Source organism: Empidonax traillii, unplaced genomic scaffold (assembly GCF_003031625.1).
Source record: "Empidonax traillii isolate 1590-97213 ecotype Southwest subspecies unplaced genomic scaffold, ASM303162v1 scaffold797:size354868, whole genome shotgun sequence".
Taxonomy (NCBI): Eukaryota; Metazoa; Chordata; class Aves; order Passeriformes; family Tyrannidae; genus Empidonax; species Empidonax traillii.
In genome coordinates, this window is record NW_020955990.1 from 60,177 (window position 1) to 76,228 (window position 16,052).

Consider the following 16,052-nt stretch of genomic DNA (forward strand, 5'->3'; position numbering starts at 1 on the left):
TATAAATATACTTGGACTGGAAATGAGGCCAAAGGGCCCAGTCTACTGGAACAATGTATTTTGATACCATCTCTTAAAAGGTATTTTAAGCTAAGGCTATGAGCAGTTTTGAAAGTGAATGCATGAAATGCTACCTGTAATAATAAAGAACTACATTTTGAGATCCAGGAAGTTCATTCTAATTTTGTTCTTCCTTAAAGCACTCTCAGCTATGAAATGATAGGAATTTGCATCCCATCTTCTGTTTATTTCAGAGTGTATGTTTAAATTGGAGGTACTGTTGCGAAAGCAACAATGACTATTGCGAACTGAAGTATTTGACACGTGAAATCTTTCTGCACGCAACAATACAAAAATGTATCACGTTAAAATTGCCTGTTCTCAGTGGTCATAATTTTACTTAAATCGTAATGCAGCAGTGAAAAGTTGTCCAAACTTGCTCATTTATTGTCTTCTTGAATTATTTTGCCATCTTACTCTTTTGTATCAAAAAACTTCTATTATAGGTTAAATAAAGGACCTTTTAAAGAACCAACTCGAGGTTGAGACAAATCCTTTGATGTGAAAGTTCCACACAGTTGTGTGTGCCAAGTTAGTTGTGCAGTTCATGGGGGAGTACATGAAGTTAACTGAAAATTTGCAGTAGAATTCAGTTTTTTGAAGGTACAAATAATTGCTGTTTTATATGTCTTGGAGATGGTAGTGAAGGCCTTACAAAACATTGGAGTGAATCATTATTGGGGGTAATATGAATTTAGAGAAGAATATGCAGATCTCTCCCTTTCTTTTGTTGCTTCCGTGCCTCTAACTGGTAGGCCAGTTTGCTACAAATATTTATATAATAAAATACGTTTATTCTACATAATAATAGTAATAGTCAAAATGAAAAACTGATTGTAAATTAAAAAGAATTTGAACATGTATTAAGTGGATGATAATTATTATTGATTTTTAATATTATATATAGTTCTGACTTTATATGTATACAAAAAGTAAATCATAGGTCACAGAATTCTTTCCTAGAAACATTTTAACCAGTTAAGGTAATAAAGAATTATAATGGAATATATGGTTGTATTCTGCTATTCAGGAATTATGGGGGGAAATGGTTGCTGAAGTAATTTGTTAAATTTCAATTTAAACAAAAATTATTTCAACTACCTCTTTTAAATGTTAAAAAAAAAAAAGAGCAGTGAAAGCAAGTCTGAATTCACAACTTGGGAATGGCAATCTCAAAGAGAATGTACACTTAAGAATAAAATTCTGTGCCTAATTTAAGGTATTCTTCCTGAGCAGCAAAGATTCAATCCAAAATGTTTTGCATGTGCTTATATTCATCCTTCAGTGCCTTCTCAGTGTAGAAATACCTCTTTTCCAGATCTGATTCCCTCTGGGGACAGATAGAGCCCCTGTGCCTCTACTTGCTGTGCTGTAGCCAAACCCTCAAGTGTCTGTATTTGAAAAAAAAGGATACAGGCAGTTTGTCATCCCTTTCTATTCAGCAAATTCTTATAAGTAAATGTAGCTCTTTCTCAGATTTATCTTACACAAAGCCAGTATAGACAGTTAATTTAACAATCACATGAGAATTTTTTTTCTCTTTACTATGATACTGTACCTTTTCCCACTTTTTTCCTTAAGGATCATGCTATTTATTCATCTCTTACCTATTGTCTTTCCAGAAGGTCTTAGCGGCCTTCAAAACTTTTATTTCCTAGAAGACATACGGTTTCACCTGTTTCTGAACAGTTCTGTAAATTCAGGTGCTAGACCCATGAGGTTCTTAAATTCTGACTGCCACATGAGGGATGCAAGGCTGAAGTGCAGGTCCTCAGTAACCCTGCTCAGCTGTCATATCATGCTGAGGCTTTCCTTGTGCACACAGGACTCACTTCAACAGCACTGTAAGCTTCTGCTTGTCAAGATCTTGTGGGGTATGTATGTGTGTTCCCAAGCCATTAAGGCACCAAAAGCGGTCAGTTCTTAGCCGTCAGGAGATGGAAACACTTCAGCTTGTGTTTCTATGGAGACTTACTGCCTTTGACATTCTTAAAATGCGCTGGGAAGATACAGCCTTGCACAAAACATAAATCAAGGAAAAGATAATTTTATTGTGGTTTAGGGATTTTATTTCTTTTTATTGTTGTTTGTTTGGGGTTTTTTTGTTTGGTTTTTTGTGTGTCTAGCAATCAGCTATGTCAGCTCTATCAGTTATATCTGCTTTGTATGCAGAAGTTTTGGATTTAAAACTAGGTTCTTGATTTGAGACTGCCCTCAAGTCTGCACAGGGGCTACATTTTAAGGTGTACTTCTCAGACTCTCTGCCTGAGAATATTCCATCGAGAGCAATAGGGATTTATTTCAGATCTTCATGAGGACACAAGCTGTTAGGAGTCAGGGGAATTCCCCTGACACTGGACCTATTCACATTACCTCTGAGAATTTGAATCATCTGTTATGCTGCTTTATCTCATCTTTATTGAAAATGACAGTTTTGTTGTTTTTATTTAATTGTCTCCTGTATTCACAGAGAAGAGCTTGAGTGGAACTTTTTTTTCTGTCTGGAATGATTTATTTTGTAAAGAAAAAAAAAAAGACATTTTAAAGCAATCTAACAGATGACTATAACGATTTGTTTTTTAAATATCTCAGAGTTCTGACCTACAACAGCTAAGTGCTTAATTAATCTGTTTTGAACTCAGCCTCCCGATATGTCTCATACAAGAAAAGAATCTTGATTAAATTCATCCAAAGTGTGGGATAGAGGAGGCTAGTCACTTGTATTCCAGAGTAGGGGCTTTTTTGTTTCTTTGTTCTGTAATATTAATCTGGCAAAGAAAGCTGTTTTGTTTTAATTTTCTTTTAGAAGAAAATGTCTGTTCAAATAAATGCTTGTAAGTTATCTTTTAATGTGAAGACACACACACTCAAACAATCTGGGAAAAATTTATCAGACCTATGAAAAAGGTCTTGCATTCTTCTGTAATTGTAGGAAAACATATGGGATAGTGAGATAGATTGGATATGGATATTGGATAATTATTGAAAATTATTGAAAATAATTACTGAAAATAATTCATTAAGATTAACAGCAATAAAGAAAAGGTAATACTAGGATAATAATGATAGGGCAAGTAAGTATCAGGCAAAAGCAACTCTTACAAATCTATTGGGTCATTTTCATTCCCAAAATAGTGGAGTATAATTCAAAAGGAATATAATGAAAAAACCCACAGGGGGGTAAGGATGAGGGGAAATTATACATATATCTACACCTGTATATTATATATGTATATGCAATATTTATATGCACATACATATTACATATTAGTATATAATTTGTCTACTGGACAAATATGTGTATGTTATATAATGAAGATGTGTGTAAAAGTTTTCTGGCTGTTTTACCACATTGTTATTCATACATTTTAATGAGTTTCTTATAAGAGTCTGTGCCTGTGTATGTTATTTTTCACAGCACTATTAGATTATAATTGTCTATATTTTCTGCATCCTTTTCTTTTAAGGCAAAAAGCACATTGGATCAAATCCTGTGGGGGTTTGAAATTTTGAGAAAGACTGTCTGCATAGATAAGCTGTTGTATGACTAAAGTAGGAAATTCAGTGTGATGGAAGGTACGAATTTTTTTGCAGTGTACTGGCTGCACCCTAATAATTGATTGTGCCCATGTTTTCATTCCACAGTAAATGAAAGGAATCTAACACTGTGCTGAAGGTGGCAGTTTTTAATCAAATAACACATTACAGATTCATAGCCTGCCTTTTTCTCACAATAAGAGAATGAGAGTCATGTTACAGTATTTCTCAGCCTGCCGTGTTATTCAGATTAGTAAGTAAATAACAAAAAATATCATCTTGATATTTCAGTAGATAAGTATTGTGCAATAGATTATTTTGATTAAGTGGAATTTTGTATAATGAATGTAGAGTTTTCACTGTATTCCCTATTCAAATAGTATTTCCAAAAAAGATATTTGAAGTCATGATCACAGCTATTCTCAGAGATACCTCATTTTTTACTATGTAAACAAATTGAAAACATTGGTATGGACATTGTGCTTCTACTTACACTTCAGTTATTCTTTTATTCCTCTTGAGTAATTATGGTTGGAAATTATACTATTCAAAGAGAAGAATTCCTTTAGTGACAACATTTTTCACATTTTTTTTCAAGTAACTTGTGTAAGTATATCAGAGGGATAAGTGAAATCAGATGAGGAAGGAAATTGTGTGGGATCTAGAGCAAGAGGACTTGAAAGGAGAGGAGGTCCTGGGGTTAAATCTCCTCTTTCATAACTCTCAAATGCGTAGAAACTGTTCTGCTGTTAAATCACATTGTTTGTTTGGACTTGTTAATCTCTAAAGAGTTATACAAAAGAAAAAATACATTATCCCCATGTTATAAAACCACATGAGAAGTTCATGTGGTTTTATAACAATCTGACAATTCAGATACTTTTAGTTACAGTCAGCAATGAATTAATTTAACTTTGAAATAAAATCCTGCTCAAAGATTAAATTTTTCATGAAATTTTAAAAACATTTGTATTTATATTATGGAAGATAAGAGCGTAATAAGGAATGGGAACATAATTTTCATGAGGCTAATCACAAGTTCTGTAGACCTATGATTTATCATGTGTGATCTTTGCTGACAGCAATATATAAAATGAAGAATATTTGTAAAACCTTTAATAATATTATAAATAGTTTCCTGTGTATGTAAAAGTACATCTCAGAAATGAAACCTTCCAGTAGACTGAGAATCTGAGGAATACTTTCCAAAGAGACCTGAATGATGACTCCTGAAAATGTGTTGGTTCATAATTTTTTACAGTTGGCCTGTTCATAATTAGTTCTGATAGTAGTACATATTTCAGAACAGTATGCAAAATGTTAAACTCTTCAAAGGATCTTTATAATCACTACATTTATTTGACCTTACTGAAGATTCAACTTTTATTTTGGATTTGTAGAGGTCAGCATTACTGGTTGCATAACAGATCATTCTTCTAGTGGGTCTACGAGATCTCAGGTTTTTAGAATAAACACTAGCTGAAGATGTGATCTTTGGTTTTCTTTCTTTTTGCACTTTTACGTGACTAAAATAAAAGTTCTTAGCTTTTAAGGTCAAATATATTAAAAAATTAGTATGAGATACTGCCCTCCATGAAAAATTTTGGTGGAATCTTTTCCAGTAGACTGATCTTTGAAATGCTGGCTATTGGACTGAATGAAGTCCAAATTACCTTTTTACTCTGAGCGGAACTGCATTCCATGTGCATATTGTATATGTAACATGCGTTGAAGATGTTAAAACTTATACAAAGAATGAAGTTATCATGACTTTTGCCTTCAATGAATTTTAGAAGATAGAATTTTTCTACTCACAATGGAACTAAGGGGAAATTAATGAAATTCCAAAGAAATCTCTACTTTGGATCTATTGGTGTCAGTAACCATTGGTCTTTTCTTTCTTGATGGTAGTGATGTCTGCTTATATCTCAGAGGACAGAAGCTGTGCATGTGTTCTAAAGGCAGGTTGTAAAATACTCTGTTTGGAACCCAAGACACCAACATTCTTACTGGACTACTGCTATCATACAAGAAGCAGTAGATAATCTGAGGAAGAACTACTTAGGAAAGTCATAATAAATATTAATAAACTGAATAAAAATAAGTAATTTCAATTACCAAATATTCCCACTGTACAAAAGACAGCTGTATGTAGATAGTTTAAAAATTACTCCCCTGCTTCAGAAAATTTATGTTTAAAATGAGAGTTAATTATATCAAGGGTCATAGGAAAATTATGCTATCCGTAAGAGTCATATTTTGGTGATTTGAGTAGAATGAATATGAAATACTCTAAAGTATTTTTTAAAGAACCAGTTTATAGAGCTTTATTGTGTTTTGTTCAGATGAACTTTTGAAGGTTCAATTAATTTTGGACAATGTCGACACAGCAGTCTCACTGGGATAGGGAAAATCTGCCAGGATGTTTGGTGGATGCGCAGCAGGTTCAGAAAAGCTGCATTGCTGGAAGAAGTGTGGCCACCGATCTTGTAATAACATGGTAATTGACCTTGTGAATAATCTTGTAAATGACCTTGTAAATCAGATCTTCAGAGATTTGCTGATTCTGTTAGCAGTGAAGTAGCCAAGAACACACAGGGAGAGTCAGAGCCAAAATCGTCCAATTTACTGGAAAGTACTTTCAAAAAGTAAACAAATTCTGTCAAAGTAGAATCCTAGTTTTCAGAGGCTTTGTATGTTTATTGGAAATACCATGTGTGAATATCTTTTGCCTTCACTGAAATGTAGCCTTTAGTCATAAATCTGAATTCTAAATGTACTTTGACTGAAGCATAGAGTTTGAAGCACACACATGCTAGGTTATCAGTGCTATTCAGTAAAACCCTTATGATTGCAGTATTTCACATGAAATCTTGGTAATGTCGAGCCTGTCTTCTTGTCTTTGTTGCAGGTTCATTGGTTTGGGTTACATTCTTCTAAATCCTGTTAGTCTGAAGAAACCCAGAAGCAGTAAGTTGGAGTTTTGATTTTACATTGATTTGGACCATTTGCAAGATTTACTTAGTAATCAATGTCAAGTATGCTATGAAAATATGTATGCGTTAAAATACAGTGATGCACTATGATCCAAATCTGAAAAAAAAAAAAAAAAGAAAGAAAAAAGAGCATCAATTGTGTAACCAGTAAAAGTTAAGAAATACAAAAAGGTCCATTTCAGCAACTAGGGTTAAATGGATAAACGAGTTCCTGTCTCTGAATACAGATAACAAACTGATGCATCACTTCTCATGTTCTGTTACTGCTGTTTTGATTTTAGTAGTCAGAGGAAATCGGGACTCAGTTTCTTCTGAGATAAACCCATAATATCCTGCAATACTTTCTAAGTATTGACTCAGGGAGAAAGATAGTGGCATTTACCAGTATTTCATATCTCAAAATAAATGTTATTGTTATGTTAATTTACAAGTATTTAAATGTAAAATTTTGTGTACTACAAGTCAGAAAGTTATTGGTTTATGTGCAAATATAGGAAGGTATTAAGGGACTGTGATTAGTTACCACTAAGAAAAAGATAAGGGCTTTCTAATTTTTTACATTAAAATATATTTATTTTTTGGTCCAAAGAAAGCTTTAATTACTATTACATCCTAACAATTACAAGAATATGAATTCAACAAAAAATAGCTAAAACATTAAGGACATTAAGGATAAAATTATTTAAATTTTTTAAATTTTTGTTAAATCCCACTGGGGGGAAAGAAACAAGCAACATTTTCTGCAGTAGAGGATCTTGTATCAAAAAAATTAAGTCAAGAATACACTGAAGCTTATTCCCATTACAGTCTTAAAAGCTGAAAAATGTTGGAGACTGTTATCTGTGTACAGCTAAGTCCCAGAAACACCTTCCATCTTTGATGAGACCTTGCAGAAAGCTGAATAATGAATCTGGTTTTCTGATCTCCAGTTTACTATACTGCACAGTCTTTGTTCATGCACTTCAGCACTGAGGTCAGTTTTCATTAGCAAGCCATAAGCTGTAGCAAAACAATAGAAGGGAAGAAAGAAGCTGTGGTACAGTACCAAAAATGGAACATACTAAATTTATTGAGTCTTATTAGATACAGAATTCAATTTAGTGCTGCTAAGGAGGTATTAACTTTAATTTTTCTATCAATAATTTTCAAACGGAACTGAAGTTAGCTTCTAATGCTACAAGATTTTTACTTGCTGCACTTAGGTATAAGGCCTACTATAGGTTATGGAGAAATAAACTTTGATCTTCTCCTTTTTTGTTGGAGATAAGATTAATTCTTGTTCTGACATCCTGAAACTGTAGTCTCTGTTGGAAGACCTTTATGAATTGGACAATCAGAAAATACCATAGTGGTAACTAAGACTTTGGGAGGGGTTTCATGTGTGTTCAAATTTAATTCAATTTATTTAGACTGTTTATTTTCCTTTCTTATTTTTTTATTAGTAAAGTAGCTGTTCCTAAAAGGTGTGCGTGTACCTTACTTCTCTTTGTGTTGCATCTTTAAAGCTGTGTAGGTGAGTAGTGAATGCACCCTTACCTGCTCCCAGTAGTTCCAACTCCCAAACCGTTTTCAGCAAATATTTTAGCAGCCCAACCAGCACTGGGGTTTGTTTGTTTGTTTGGGGGGTTTTAGGTTCTTTGTTTTGTTTTGTTTTGGGTTTTGTTTGTGGGGTTTTTTTGCATGGCCTGCCTTTTTTTTTTTTCCTCTTTAGTCTATGTGTTAGTACTAATTTGGGGGACAAATTTACTTGGTGCTGATCATCAAAATGCCTCTTTCTATGCCACTTTCAGGTAAGTGATAGCAAACCCTGCGAGCAGGGTGTAGCCATATGTTGTACATATAGTTGACTTTTTTAAGAGAGAACTCAGCTCATAATGCACTTTTGCAGGAAACATTTCATGAAAGGATTTGTTTTGATTCATCTCCCAACAGATAGGAAATGAGGCTCTTTTCTTTCTTGATAAATATTTATCTTTTGAGTCATTTTAGACTGTGTGTTTCTGCCCTCTGAGTAGAAATTGAGAAATGATAGAACTTTAATTTAATTCTTAAAAAGATATTGCTATATGAATTGGAAAAATGTCATTTTCTTTGGCTTTTCTCATCCTATTTCAACTTCTGGATAGAGCAACTTTTAGCTAACTATAATTTAATTACATTTTGCGTAAGTGGATCCCAAGTCTTACTTGAGCGAATACCTGACTTTGTTTTCAGATCTTGCTTTTTCTACAAGTTCTACATGTAGTACATTTCATTTAATTCTGTTTCTGTCTTCAAAATTCTGGTCTGTTTTTGTTTCCAGAAGTACGTTTCAGTATCTTTGAATTTTTGTTTATTATAATGTATTTGGTTGTTGAGCACTGAAGAAACTTAAATATATCAAACATCAAAAGTCATCCAGCTGGATTTCTACTCTGTGCTCCATATTCTGTACAGCTTTAAAAATTTTGCATCATGTCTAAGACCTATTGATTATTATTGACTCAAGCTAATAATTTCCACTTAAAATAGACAGTGAGTTTGATAGACTTTTGAGATAAGATGACCTTCCTGCACAGGCCTTTAAATCAAACAATGTAATTGATATTGATGTTAAATGGAATCCAAATATACTATTTACATTTATTACAAAGTATTTCCTAATGCTATGCTAACAGAATCTGTGCTCCAACTGAAATAGTGATCAGAGGTTTTAATTGAAAAGCAACCCCGAAATTAATACCAACAGCAGCAGCTGTGTGTTTCATCTACTTATTTTTTTTATGATATATGTGCATACAGATCTGTCTTATCTAAAAAACAAAGACAGAGTTTAGGCAACTTTCTCAATGCCATCCACTCTATACCTAGTCCTGCTAGAAATCTAAATTGCCTGATTTTTCCTGGCAGTGTTCCATGGTGGGTTTTAACGATGAATATTGTTTTGTACAAGCTGATTATTTTTTTAGGGAAACAAAATACATTCTTTGTAAAGTATTACATTACAAAGATCACATTAATGATGTAATCATCAACAGGAATAATTTTCTCATATCAGAAGATAATGCTCAAAATCAAAAAGTTGAAATGAATTGATGAATTCAGTATTCCACATTCATCTGGTATGGAGCATACAAACACAAATCCTCAGTTAAGTACCAAACGATGTTAAATATTGCCCAGATACTAGTCTGAGACTCTCACCTTGAGGTTTCATTCCAAGTAGTGTAACTGTCTACAAGGTATAAAGAGGAGCAAAGAGGTCATTGAGGCGTACATATTTTAGTGAATGATGAATTAGACCTGCAATAAAAAAATTAGTAATCTGCTAATAGTTCTAATAAGAGCTACTTCTGGGCCTCAATTTCAGAAGGTATATAGAAACCATCTTTAACTAAGCATAAGCTAGGCCTATGGCTGGCACTGTGGCTGCATAACAATACTTCAGATTTATAATTTTGTTTACTAAGAAAATGTGGGGACTTCAGTACTTCCAGCATGTTGAAACTCTAAATTCTAACAGTAGACTGTAGTGTGCTTGCACATAACAACCTTCTAGAGATGAGCAGATTGACAACAGAGACTGTTTTGCATTACATGTTAATCATGTAGTTGATGGTTATTTTTTATTTCTAGAAAATGAAAGATAAATTTTACTTTTCGATCCTTTGAAATAAAAATAGGGTTTATATTTCTGGTCTTAAACATTTTATTAAATACAGCTACAAAATATCTTATTTTAAGGTCCTGGGATATTATTTTTCCTTTTTATTTTCTATATATTTTACCTTATTCTTCCCTGCTGCTCCTCACTGTAAACATAGATGACTGGATGTGTTGGGAAAAGAAGTATGAGGGATTTAATCGGAAGTGTATCTGATGATCTTGTTAAAAAAATATTATTCTGTAAATTATTAATACTTTTTAAAAGCTGAGAATATGTTTTTCTGAATAGTATTCTAAATGCATTTGAAATGCTAGGACTGCTTATCACATAGACTCCATTCTCTTGGACATAGAGAAGATACATGATGTTTATCAGATGATCTGCGCTCTGACATAGTCATTTATTGACACCAAAAGATTCAGATAGCAGTGCAGATGAGAGGAAGCATGAGACTTTAAATCATCTATTCACATTCAAATGCTGGCTTTATGAGAACTAAATAAATGGAAATAAGAAAGAGATGTGAGAAATATTCTTTTCAGGATTTTGACTATTACCAAAACAAAATCTGTAAAAAAATCACTTAAAAACCCATACCTGCTTTACTTATTATTGGTTCATTTTGTAGGGAAGGTTATTAATTACTATTCTTGACATTGCTAAATTCCTATCTCTTGCACTCAGAGGCCTTTATTAAGCTTGTTGACAAAACTTTTAATTTCCTTTATAATAACAAGTGTTTCTGCATGAAGAAACATTACAATTCTTTTGTTTGTTTGTGTGGTTTCCATAAGAATTAAAATGAATCAAGATTTTTTTAAAAAACCCGACACTTAAGGATTGTTGAAGTCCAAAGGGGATACAATTCTATGAAATGAAGAATTTGTAAACTTCAAGATTCATGCTTGTTTTTTCATGTAGGCGTTACTGTGAAGGATTTTACAGAGGATTAGATAGATGAAGTCAAATGGCCAAGACTGAGTCAAAGGCAGAGTGTATTAGCCCTGCTCATGAATTCTTTATCTTTTCTCCTTCAATAATATTTTATTTTCAAATTACCATTACCTAAACATTACAATTAGAACCTCTTCTTTGAAAACCTTAATTAAATTCAATTAATATTTAATTAAATATATGACAATTTAATACTTTTATTAACCTGTAGTTATTTGTTGTGCTGTTTTATAAATTGGTAATTAGGTCTGTCTTTAAATGAAACTGAGGCTCTGTTTCACTCAGAAAAAAGGAAACAAAAAAACCAACCAAACAAAAACCCCAGACAAACAAACAACAAAAAAACCCCCAACAAATCAAAACTTAATATCACAACCAACTTCTTAGTATAGTATTAAATAGTAGAACTATTGTTATCAATCAGTAGGTCAAGCGAGGTGATTCTCCCCCTCTGTTCTCACAAGTTCTACGTGGAGTACTGTGCCGGCTCTGGGGCCTCCAATGTAAGGAGGATGTGGACCTGTTGGAGCAAGTCCAGAGGAGGGACATGAAGATGTTCAGGTGGCTGGAGCACCCATCCTCTGAAGACATGCTGAGAGAGTTAGGATTGTTCAGCTTGGAGACGTTGTGGATACCCTATCCCTGATAGTGTTCAAGGCCAGCTTGGATGGGGCTTTGAGCAACCTGGTCAAGTGTAAAGTGTCCTTGCCTATGGCAGGGTTGTTGTAAGGAGATAATATTTAAGGTCCCTTCCAACCCAGATCATTCTAGGATTCTCTGAACCTCTGCATGTTACTACTGATGGGTTTCTTTAATGGGAAGATGGTATGGGAAGTGGATGTTAGATCTGATCTGTTTTGAACATGTGCTGCTGAGATGAGTCAAAGCAATTAAATCTTCTAGTCCAAGTGTATAAGTAAGATGTCATTTGAGAAGTGATCAAAGCCTGCAGTTCACCTGCATGAGGCAAAATGTGGAGCCTAAACATTATTATCCAATGTGTCTCTTTGAGTCTTAGAGCCAACAGTTGTCTAAACTCTCCAAGAAAAGTCATTTTTCCCTCAATCTTCTGTGCAAATGGCATACATCTACAAGTGCAACTGCCATGCTTGTACCCTGTCAAGTCATTAAGGTCCCTTCCAACCCAGACCATTCTATGATTCTGTCATTCTTTGATTATGGTGGTCCAGGGGAAAATTCACTGCACTGTCACTGCAGAGACCCGGGTTCGATTCCCGGTCGGGGCCCCTCCCCGGGCAGATGGAGCTCGTTAGCCCTGTAAGGCAATCCATCTACGTCCTGAGGACCTCGCTGCCACCGTCCAAGTGTGCTTGGCCCCGGCAGATGAACCTCAGGATTAAAGGGTGGGCTCAGTTCTGCGCACACTGTGTCTCACCTAAAAAATCCAATGCGCAGGCTGGAAGGTGGAAAGACCTTCCCCGGTTCTTCGTTCGCGAAGACTGGCCATTACATATATAACAGTAATTTTCTTTCACAAAATTGTCTAGAAGCTGTGTTAATATGATCTCTTTACTGTCAACATGAAAGGTCGTATTTTTGGAGAATGGAGAAATGAGTAATTGCAGAAATTGAAGGATTTCTAATTTCCCCTTTAAAAATCAAATTCCTAAAAATCAAATTCTATGGGACAACTTAAAAGTATAGCTTTCATGTGAAAATTGATCCAAATAATTGAAATGGTAGGACTTATATTTTGAAAATACATGCAGGTATGCCATGGCTACATTACTTATGCAGAAGCAGTTACATAGACAACTGTCTACATGTGAATATATTTGTTAGGTGTAATAGCAGAGCAACAGGCAAATTAAAAATGTCTAAATGAAATACAAGTTTCATTATTTGCAGAAGTTAATTAAAATCTTGGCAAGATTTTTTCTTTGATGTTCTATACATAATTCTTTTTTTAAAATGGGTATTTTTTACAAACTTCCTAGAATTATGTCTGGCATCTTTAAGGATGCAATTAGTTTATTCGGTACCTTGTTCTCTGTTCTAAAAGCTAACATTGCCTTTGTTCTTTAAACAGAAAACATGTCCCTGGTGTCATTCCCAATTTCAATTTTAGCTGGTCTGAGAATTAAAACATTTTGAATTCCAGGACAAGTACAACTTTCTTGTCTGACTCAATAAAAGAATAATCTACCTTATATTTTATCCACCTCTGAGCACCTCTGGTCATCTATCATTATTCGATTGCAAAGGGATACTCTTAAAATTTAGGAAACTCCATAAATAAATTTGCTTCTGCAATATTATGCCACCCCCCTTGTGTACTTTTCAGTTTAATTATATTTTTAGCCTTTAATCCGAAGATGTGCTTACAATTAACTTTACAAATACCTCTTTACATTTTCCATAATTGTTCCCTCAGACATAAAAATATGGAGCTGAAACAGAAGGTGTAATAGAAGGTGTAATTGACTAAGTTAGAATTTGTCTGGCATATTCAAATTAACTCAAGCACTTACTTCATACTTCAACCATATAGTTTACTATTCCTCTAGAACATCATTCAATTGCTAAAGAGCCTAAGGCTAAACAAGGACTAATTCAGGAAAGAAAACTTTAGCGCATATATATATATACATAATTTTCTTGAGTAAAAGCTTTTCTCCTAGTGAAGCATAATCTGGTTATATAAAAATATGTATGTTTACATATTTATGTGTGTGTATGAGTGTTTGCGAACTGCAAAAATAGATACAGAAACTTTTTTTTTAAGAAAAAAGAAAGGAGTAGTTTATATGAGTCATGGCATACTAAGACTTAAACATCAACACTGATTTTATTGATGGTTGTGAGAGATGGCCAATGGATCCTGGCTGGCCAGTTGAATGGAAAGAGGCAGCTTTATTTTTGACTGTCATATTACACTGAATGAGTTCTCAAAGTTTCAATTAACTCAGTAGAAGACATAAATTATTTGAATATGATAGATCTGGAAAACCCAAGGAATAATGACTAGAGCTTATGGAACACAAAATTATGACTTGGATCTGACCAAGTACATATATTATCAAGGTAGGACCCTGTGTTTGTGAATTAACAGGGCATACATTAGCTGAGGTCTGAGATGACTCTCTAGATATTCAGGTGCTGGATTATGCCCAAATATATTGGTTTTATGTGACAAGGTTTTAATGGTGGGGGAGCTGCAGGGGTGGCATCTGTCAGGGGTATCAGAAGCTGCCCCCATATCTTACAGAGCCAGCTGCAGCCAGCTCCAAGGTAGACCTGCCACTGTCCAAAGCTGGCCCAGTCAGTGGTGTTGGTAACATCTTGTGATAGCATATTTAAGAAGGGGTAAAAAATTTCTGCATAACAGCAGATGAGACACCATCTGCAGACACCAAGGTCAGCGCAGATGGAGAAGGCTGAGGTGCTCCAGGTGCCAGAGCAGAGATTCCCCTGCAGCCCATGGTGTACCCCTGCCAGTCTATGGAGGTCCACTGTGGCGTAGATACCCACCCACAACAACTTTATGTACGCAATCTGTCTCTAAGAAGATTGCTTTCTCCCGTTTTTGTTCTTCTTTACATCTGGCACTGTAGAAAAATTCAGAGAAGGATGGATTGCTGCAAGACTTGGAATTAATCCCTAAAATAAAAAGATAAATAAAAAAAAGTTTTGAAACCATGAAATTGTAATGAATGAATGAATACAGGACAGACAGCAGCTTGACCTATTGATATATTCAATAGAAGCTGGAATATGCACATTCCTCCTAAAGGAGTATGTGAAATATGTGCACTGGTGAATAAAAAATTTAAAGAGATATATTGTAGTGCAAAGGAAAAAAACCTGCTGTTACTGCACTGGCCATGCACCAAGGTTTGTGCTATTGTCAGGAGGATATCCTCACTGAAGGTTCAGAGGTCCAGAACAATTAAGTAGTTTAAAAACATCTTCCAGAGAACAGAGAAACCCTTAATAAAGAACAAAAGGCGTTTGTAAGAAATTGACACAGGACATGTGTACGTAGATCACAGCACAGCTGAGATCACCACCAGAGTATCTGCCCTGGCTGGTGAAGAGAGTGTCCACACTATTCTTGGAAATTTTTATTCAGTTTTGTTTACTTAACCCAGCACTTTGCAAATGCTATTGAGCGGTCTTTCTCCACAGGTACACAATGAAGATAAAGACCGAGAAAATGATAACTTAGCCAAGGTTTAAATTCGCAGTCAGACTAAAGTAAAAAATTTAGTTCTGCACAGGTACTTCCATGGAGGGATTTAGATCAATTCTAAAGAAGTAAGATCAAATTTAGAAATTTAGGAATTTTGAGCACTAAAGAAAATTCAAAGCATAATTCATCCCAAAATATTTAGCATGCTTTGAAACCTGCACTGAAAACAGCTTTATATCGGGCAACCTAGCCTTTGAGAAAATGTAAAAGAACAGGCCTGATTCATCTTCCTTACTTTTTGTTTATTAGGATTTAATCATATTACTCCTACTCTGTTTAAGTAACTCCAAATACATAAAGATACGTATAATCAATTTGAACAGATAACTCAATGCATATAAGAAATTTTAGTCTTTAACTAAATCTGTATGAATCTGATTATAAACCAATACTGCTGTTGTTTAAAATTGGATAGAAAATGAATGTGTGTTGCAGACACAGTCTCCAAAAAATTTGCAAAAGTGCAATTAAGAGAAGTACAAAGGTAATTTTTACAGCAGCATGTCATGAAATGGAGATGGAGACTCCACAGCCATCTAGGAATGAGGGCTATAGCCATGTCGTGAAGGGATTTCATGACATATGCCTTAAGATACGTGGTAATAGATTTCTGTGGGCAAAAAGACATGCTGAGGGGGTGATAGGT

At 34.4% G+C, this 16,052-nt stretch overlaps 1 protein-coding gene across 1 annotated transcript in view; it reads left to right on the plus strand.

Annotated features, from left to right (window-relative positions):
• TMTC3 (transmembrane and tetratricopeptide repeat containing 3) overlaps positions 1–8,106 on the plus strand; it is a 47,780-nt gene extending 39,674 nt beyond the window's left edge. The window contains exons 17-18 of the transcript XR_003573228.1: positions 6,509–6,567; positions 8,036–8,106. The gene's annotated coding sequence lies outside the window, so the exon portion shown is untranslated. The remainder of the gene's footprint in view (positions 1–6,508; positions 6,568–8,035) is intronic.
• The last annotated feature ends 7,946 nt before the right edge of the window (positions 8,107–16,052 follow it).